Source organism: Marmota monax, unplaced genomic scaffold (assembly GCF_021218885.2).
Source record: "Marmota monax isolate L192 unplaced genomic scaffold, Marmota_monax_Labrador192_F-V1.1 WCK01_AAM20220418_F8-fsc00028, whole genome shotgun sequence".
Classification (NCBI taxonomy): Eukaryota; Metazoa; Chordata; class Mammalia; order Rodentia; family Sciuridae; genus Marmota; species Marmota monax.
The window spans coordinates 8,225,957-8,232,102 of record NW_026694779.1 but is presented as its reverse complement, the minus strand read 5'-3'; positions in this window follow the sequence as shown (position 1 = coordinate 8,232,102).

The window sequence follows — 6,146 nt, the reverse complement described above, 5'->3', positions numbered from 1 at the left end:
AGGCACTCAACCACGAAGCCACATCCCCAGCCCTATTTTGTTTTTTTATTTAGAGACAGGGTCTCACCAAGTTGCTTAGTGCCTTGCCATTGCTGAGGTTGGCTTTGAACTTGGGATCCTCCTGAGCCGCTGGGATTACAGGCGTGCAGAATACCTTCTTTCTAGGCAGATGAAAACCATCATCCCTATGTGGAGCAGCCTCGCCTAATGTGGTGGAACTTGCCATGGAGTTGAGTTGAAAACTGGACTTTGACTCATTATATACATTAAACTTCCATGAGCCTGAGTTTCTTTGTTTCCTAACTGTGCCTTACTGAGATCAAGTGTGCAAGTATAAGAAGAGACACATGAACACTAGAAGATAATTCTGTGGCATCACGGTGCTTCTAAGAGATGCTTCTTTCCCATTTTATGGTTTCTGAAATCTGGATATATTTTATGAGCTGTCAATACCTATAATTTGGTACAGTTCCATTTCCCTCCTTTTAAAAGTAGAGGTATTGCTGGGCACAGTGGCATACAGCTATAATCCCTATGGCTCCAGAGGCTGAGGCAGGAGGATCAAAGTCAGCCTCAGCAAAAGTGAGGTGCTAAGCAACTCAGTAAAACCCTGCCTCTAAAAAAAATATAAAATGGGGCTGGAGAAATGGCTCAGTGGTTAAATGCCCCTGAGTTCAATCCCTAGTACCCCCAAAAAATAAAAAAATAAAATTAGAGGTTTGTATTTCAGTAAATGGAATAAGGGAAAATTCCTTTCCACACTTTGCTAATTGACAAATAAAATGTGAGTTCATCTTCTCTTCTTGTTCCTACCGAATTTTGCAAATGTAATCTCTAAAAGAGAAGACTGCCCTATACTATAAGAGAAAATTCTGGCAAGCAGACAAATTGCCTCCAAAGATGTCCATATCCTCTTTTCTAGGACTTACAAATGTATTACTTTACATGGCGAAAAAGGACTTTGGAGATGTGGTCAGATTAGATTCCCTGAGATGGGCGGATTAACTCGTATTACCCAATGTCCCACCACAAGGGTCCTCCTAAGCAGGCAAACCAGCCCTGGTGGTGCCTAGAGTGACATGCAGCTGTGGAAGAATGGTCAGGTGTGCCACAGTGGATTTTGAAGGTGGAGGAAGGGAGCCAAGGCCAGGAATGTGTGAGGGCTCTAGAAGTTGGGAAAGACAAGACGAGATTCCTTGAGAGCCCCCCCACATGCAGAGAGAAACAGCCTTGCTAACGTGAATCTTAGCTTAGTGGAACCCACATGGGATTCTGATCCTACAGCACTGTAAGGCCATACATTTGTATCATTGAAAGCAAGTTTGTGCATATTGTACAGCAGCAAGAGGAAACTAGTCCAAATATATATTTCAGTTCCAGCAATTTCACGCGGTGAAGGTTGGAACTTGTGGGCAGAAGGGCCAGCAGATGCATGAGTCTCCATTTTCTTGGCAAACTTGGAAGAGGGAGGTGATGTGCTTCGGCGGGGACACAGCTGGATCACAGAGGAGCTGTGTGCCACTGGAAGGACTCTGTCTATCCCCTCAGCCTCTTCCCCTTGCTATTTTTTTTTTTTTTTTTTGCTAGGAGAGGAGAGTAATTGATCTGCATGGTGCTTAGAACAGTCTGAGCTCCCTGTTTAAGGGAATTCAGAAGATTGCCAAACTGCCCAGCCCCTGGGGTTCTTGAGGTGGTCTCTGAAACCATGGAAATTCTGCAGCCTCCCACTGAGAAACAGGAAGTCATGAGCCCCTGTCTGTTCCTGGCCAGGCAAGTCAGAGCTCTGGAGTCATTTTCCAGACAGACTCTATTTCCCTAATTACAAGCATGGTATGTAGAACGCATAGCCAGGTGCTGCTATTTCTTCAGGGTCCATCAGAATGACCTGGAGGGCTAGTTAAAACACAGATTGCTTCCTACCTGTCCCTGCCCCCAACCCCTGGAATTTCAGACTCAGTGGATCTGAGGTGTAGCTTGAGAATTTGTATTTCTAACAACTTCCCAGGTAATGTTGCTGCTGCTGCAGATGTTAAAAACCATAGTGTGAGAATCCAGAGTGAGTGAGAGCTCAGGACTTGGTGCAGTGACTCAAGAGGCTGAAGCAGGAGGATCACAAGTTTGAGGCCAGCTTCAACAGTTTAGCATGACCCTGTCTCAAGATAAATTAAAAGGGCTGGGGATGTAGTTCAGTGATAAAGTGCTCTGGGGTTCAATCCCCAGTATCATCAAAAAAAAAAAAAAAGGAAGAAGATGACGACAAAGAAAAAAAATAAAGCTCAGGGTTCAAAAGAAAAAGAAAAGAAAGTTCAGGATTCAAGCAACCCCTGCGAGTCCCATCTCTGCTTCTGATTTGCTCTCGGGACAAATGACTTTCCTTCAAACCTGCTCTGAGTTTCCATGAGGTTACTTATTATCTGATTGCATGTGATCACATGAGTACAGGCAGCTTGGTGACCGACTCCAGCTCTACAAAGAAGCCCTGGTTGATGTGTCTTGATGATAGATTTGGCTTAGCTCATCAAGCAACCCGTGCTCCTTCCCATTAAATGCTCTTGGGCAATATAAGTAAATTTTGGAATTTTTACCGTTCTTCATCCTACAAATAGAGTTAAATAAAACCCATCTCTTAAGCTTATAATGAGGATTCAAAAGGTTGGTCTAGGGGCTGGGGTTGTGGCTCAGCGGTGGAGCGCTCACCTAGTGTATGTGAGGCACTGGGTTCTATCCTCAGCTCTACATATAAATAAAATAAAGGTATTGTGTCCACCTACCACTAGAAAAAATATTTTTAAAAAAGGGTTGGTCTAGGCAAAGCACTGAGCACATAGTAAGATTTTAATAAGTAGTTTCTATTATAATGCATTTACCATTATTATGATGATTAAAAGACAAGCTACTGAGTGTAATAAACCTACAAGGCACCAGAAGAACACCCACGGACAAGCCATTTGTAGACAATAAGTGTGCCCTCACAAACTGCTCCCCCACAACACTCAAATTTTCCACCCATGGATTATCACCTTACTTCTTTTACTCTAGAGCACTCTGGGAGGAAAGAGTCTGAATAAAATGTTTAGCCCCCAAAGCAGAATGAAGAGGAAGCAGAAAGTTTTCACATATTTTGTGGAAAAAAAATGTGTCTAACAATAGAAAGAGGAAATTCATTTAGGTGTGATGCAATAGCTGTAGAAATGAATAGAAGTAAACTGGACCAGGAGCAAATTAATTTGCAGATAATTGAAGAGAATAAAAAGAAACTATGCCAGGCTCTCTCCTCTGGGAAATTTAACAAGAAAGAAAGGGTTTGGATATATATATTTTTTTCTCTCTCTCTTCCCATTCTAGGATAATTGATATTACCATTGTATGAACAAAAGAGGTCACCCCTGGAAGGACACCCTTTTCTTTCCATTATGAGGAATTCATTCTCTGGGTCACAGGAACAGAACAGGTTAGGTCATTGGGAAAGTGGGATGTTTCTATGAGTTCCCTGTGGAAAAATGTGCCTGGGGGAAATTAGTCCTATTAATGGACAAGCCCAAAACTCAGTGGAATGAAGCTCACTATAATCAAAGGTGGATTTATTATAACTTATTTTTGAGCGTACATGGCTGTAGGTGTTGGGATAAAACCCAGGGCCTCGTGCATGGTAACCAGGTGCTCCACCTGTGAGCCATACCTCCAACTTCAACTTGTTATATAATAAAATTTATGTAATAAAGCAAGTAGTATTAGAACTTCAATCATACCTTCTGTTTCAAAAATCTGAAAGAGGGCTGGGGATATAGCTCAGTTGGTAGAGTGCTTATCTCACATGCACAAGGACCTAGGTTCTAATCCCCAGCACCACATTAAAATAAATAAATAAATATATATCTGCACCTGGGGTGGACTCAGCACCAACACATTGAAGACAATAAATGCTTAAAAAATATGAAAGAACTGGTCAAGAGAATAGGTAGGAAAGTTTGCTAAATTAATAGTTTGAATTGCACTGACTTGAGAGTCAGTGGACTGAGTTGGATTCTGGGATCAGGAAGTTTGATCTTCTCATCTCAGCATAGTGTAATCTGGAAGGATCATTGATTTTTTTTTTTTTTTTTGGTATCAGGGATTGAACTCAGGGTCACTCAACCACTAAGCCACATCCCCAACCCTATTTTGTATTTTATTTAGAGACAGGGTCTCACTGAGTTGCTTAGCACCTCACCATTGCTGAGGCTGACTTTGACTCGAGATCCTCCTGTCTCGGCCACCCAAGCAGCTGGGATTACAGACATGCGCCACCACATCTGGCCTAGGATCATTGATTCTTTAAGAGTCAGTTTTTATATTCTTCATCAGCCAAAGAAGGGATTGAGCAAGTTGCTCCAATTTCTAAAACATCTCACTATTAAGTATCCTTTTGTAGAAATTGCTTTTCAATCATTGATCATCAAGGTAATACAAGTCAAACCCACAATGAGATGTCACCTCCCCCCAGTTAGAATGGCTATGATCATAAAGAGAAGAAACAATAAATGCTGTTAAGGTTGTGGAGAAAGAGGAACTCTTACACACTGTTAGTGGAAATGTAATAATAGCTTGGCCATTTTGGAAAACAGTGTGGAGGTTCCTCAGAAAACTTAAAAGTATAAATATTAATGATCAAGCAAATCCTCTACTGGCCATATATCCAAAGGAAAATGAAATCGGTATATTGAAAAGATACCTGGACTCGTATGTTTATCTCAACACTATTCATAATAGTGGAGATTTGGAATAGGCCTAAATGTCCAATAACGTATGATTGGATAAAAAAAACAACCATATGATTGGATAAAGAAAATGTGGTATACACATGTAAAATGGAATACTATTCAGTCATAAAAATGATGAAATCCTGTCATTTGCAACAAAATGAATGGACCTAGAGGACATTATGTTAAACAAAATAAGCCAGACTCAAAAGACAAATTCTGAGACTGGCATTGGGGAGACTGAGGCAGGAGAATCATTGAACTAATGAGTTTAAGACCAGCCTGGGCAATGTGGTGAGATTCTATCTCTTTTTTTTTTTTTTTTTTTTTTTTACTTTTTTTTGGTTTTTGGCAGACACAACATCTTTGTATGTGGTGCTGAGGATCGAACCCCGGCCGCACGCATGCCAGGCGAGCGCGCTACCGCTTGAGCCACATCCCCAGCCCTAGATTCTATCTCAAAAAGAAAAGAAAAGAAATATTCTGAATTATCTTTCTCATATGTCAATTTTATAAAAGCTGACCACATAAAAGGAGAGTACAAGAGTAGTTACCAGAGATTGGGGAGGGGAGGATGGAAAGAGCTTGATAACAGGTACAAAGTTAGATAGGAGGGTAAATTCAGGTGTTCTATGGAACAGGAGGAGACCATTATTAATGACAGTATGTTCCAAAATAGCTAGAAGAGGGATTTTTTTCATGCCCTTACCACAAAGAAATGATAAATACATAAGACAACAGATATTCTACTTGCCCTGATTTGATGATTATATAGTATGTGCATGTATCAAATCAACACATTCTGCCCCACAAATACTCAGTATCTGCTATGTGCCAAGCATGTGGTAGAAACAGGGACCCAAGATCAGAAATTAATTTGGAAAAAGGACCCAAGATCAGAAATTAATTTAAAATTCATTATCAGATCTACCCAAACCTCCTTATTATCGAGTGTTTGATGGATGTTGATATTTGCCAAATACATGTGTCTAAAGGGTATCCCATTCTATATGCAAAAAAATTTTCTTCTCTTCCTGAGCGGGCTTCTTTCTGGGGGCATGATGGAAGTCGACTTTTAAGGCAAACTTTACGATTCATTTTCTCATTTCCTCAAGAGTCTCTTACACTGTAATTTTTTTTTTTTTTTTGGACCACATACCCAGCCCTTTTTATTTTTTATTTCTTTTAAATTTTGAGACAGAATTTTGCTAAGTTGCCCAGGCTGGCCTCAAAGTTGCAATCCTCCTGCCTCCGCCGTCCAAGGACTTGGCATTACCTGTGTGTACCACCACACTCAACTCTACCACATTTTAACTGGAAGGACACAAAACAAGATTCAAAATTTAACGGCTGCAATTCATCAACTTTACTTGCTGATGAAAAGTTATTCCATAGAACACATGAAAA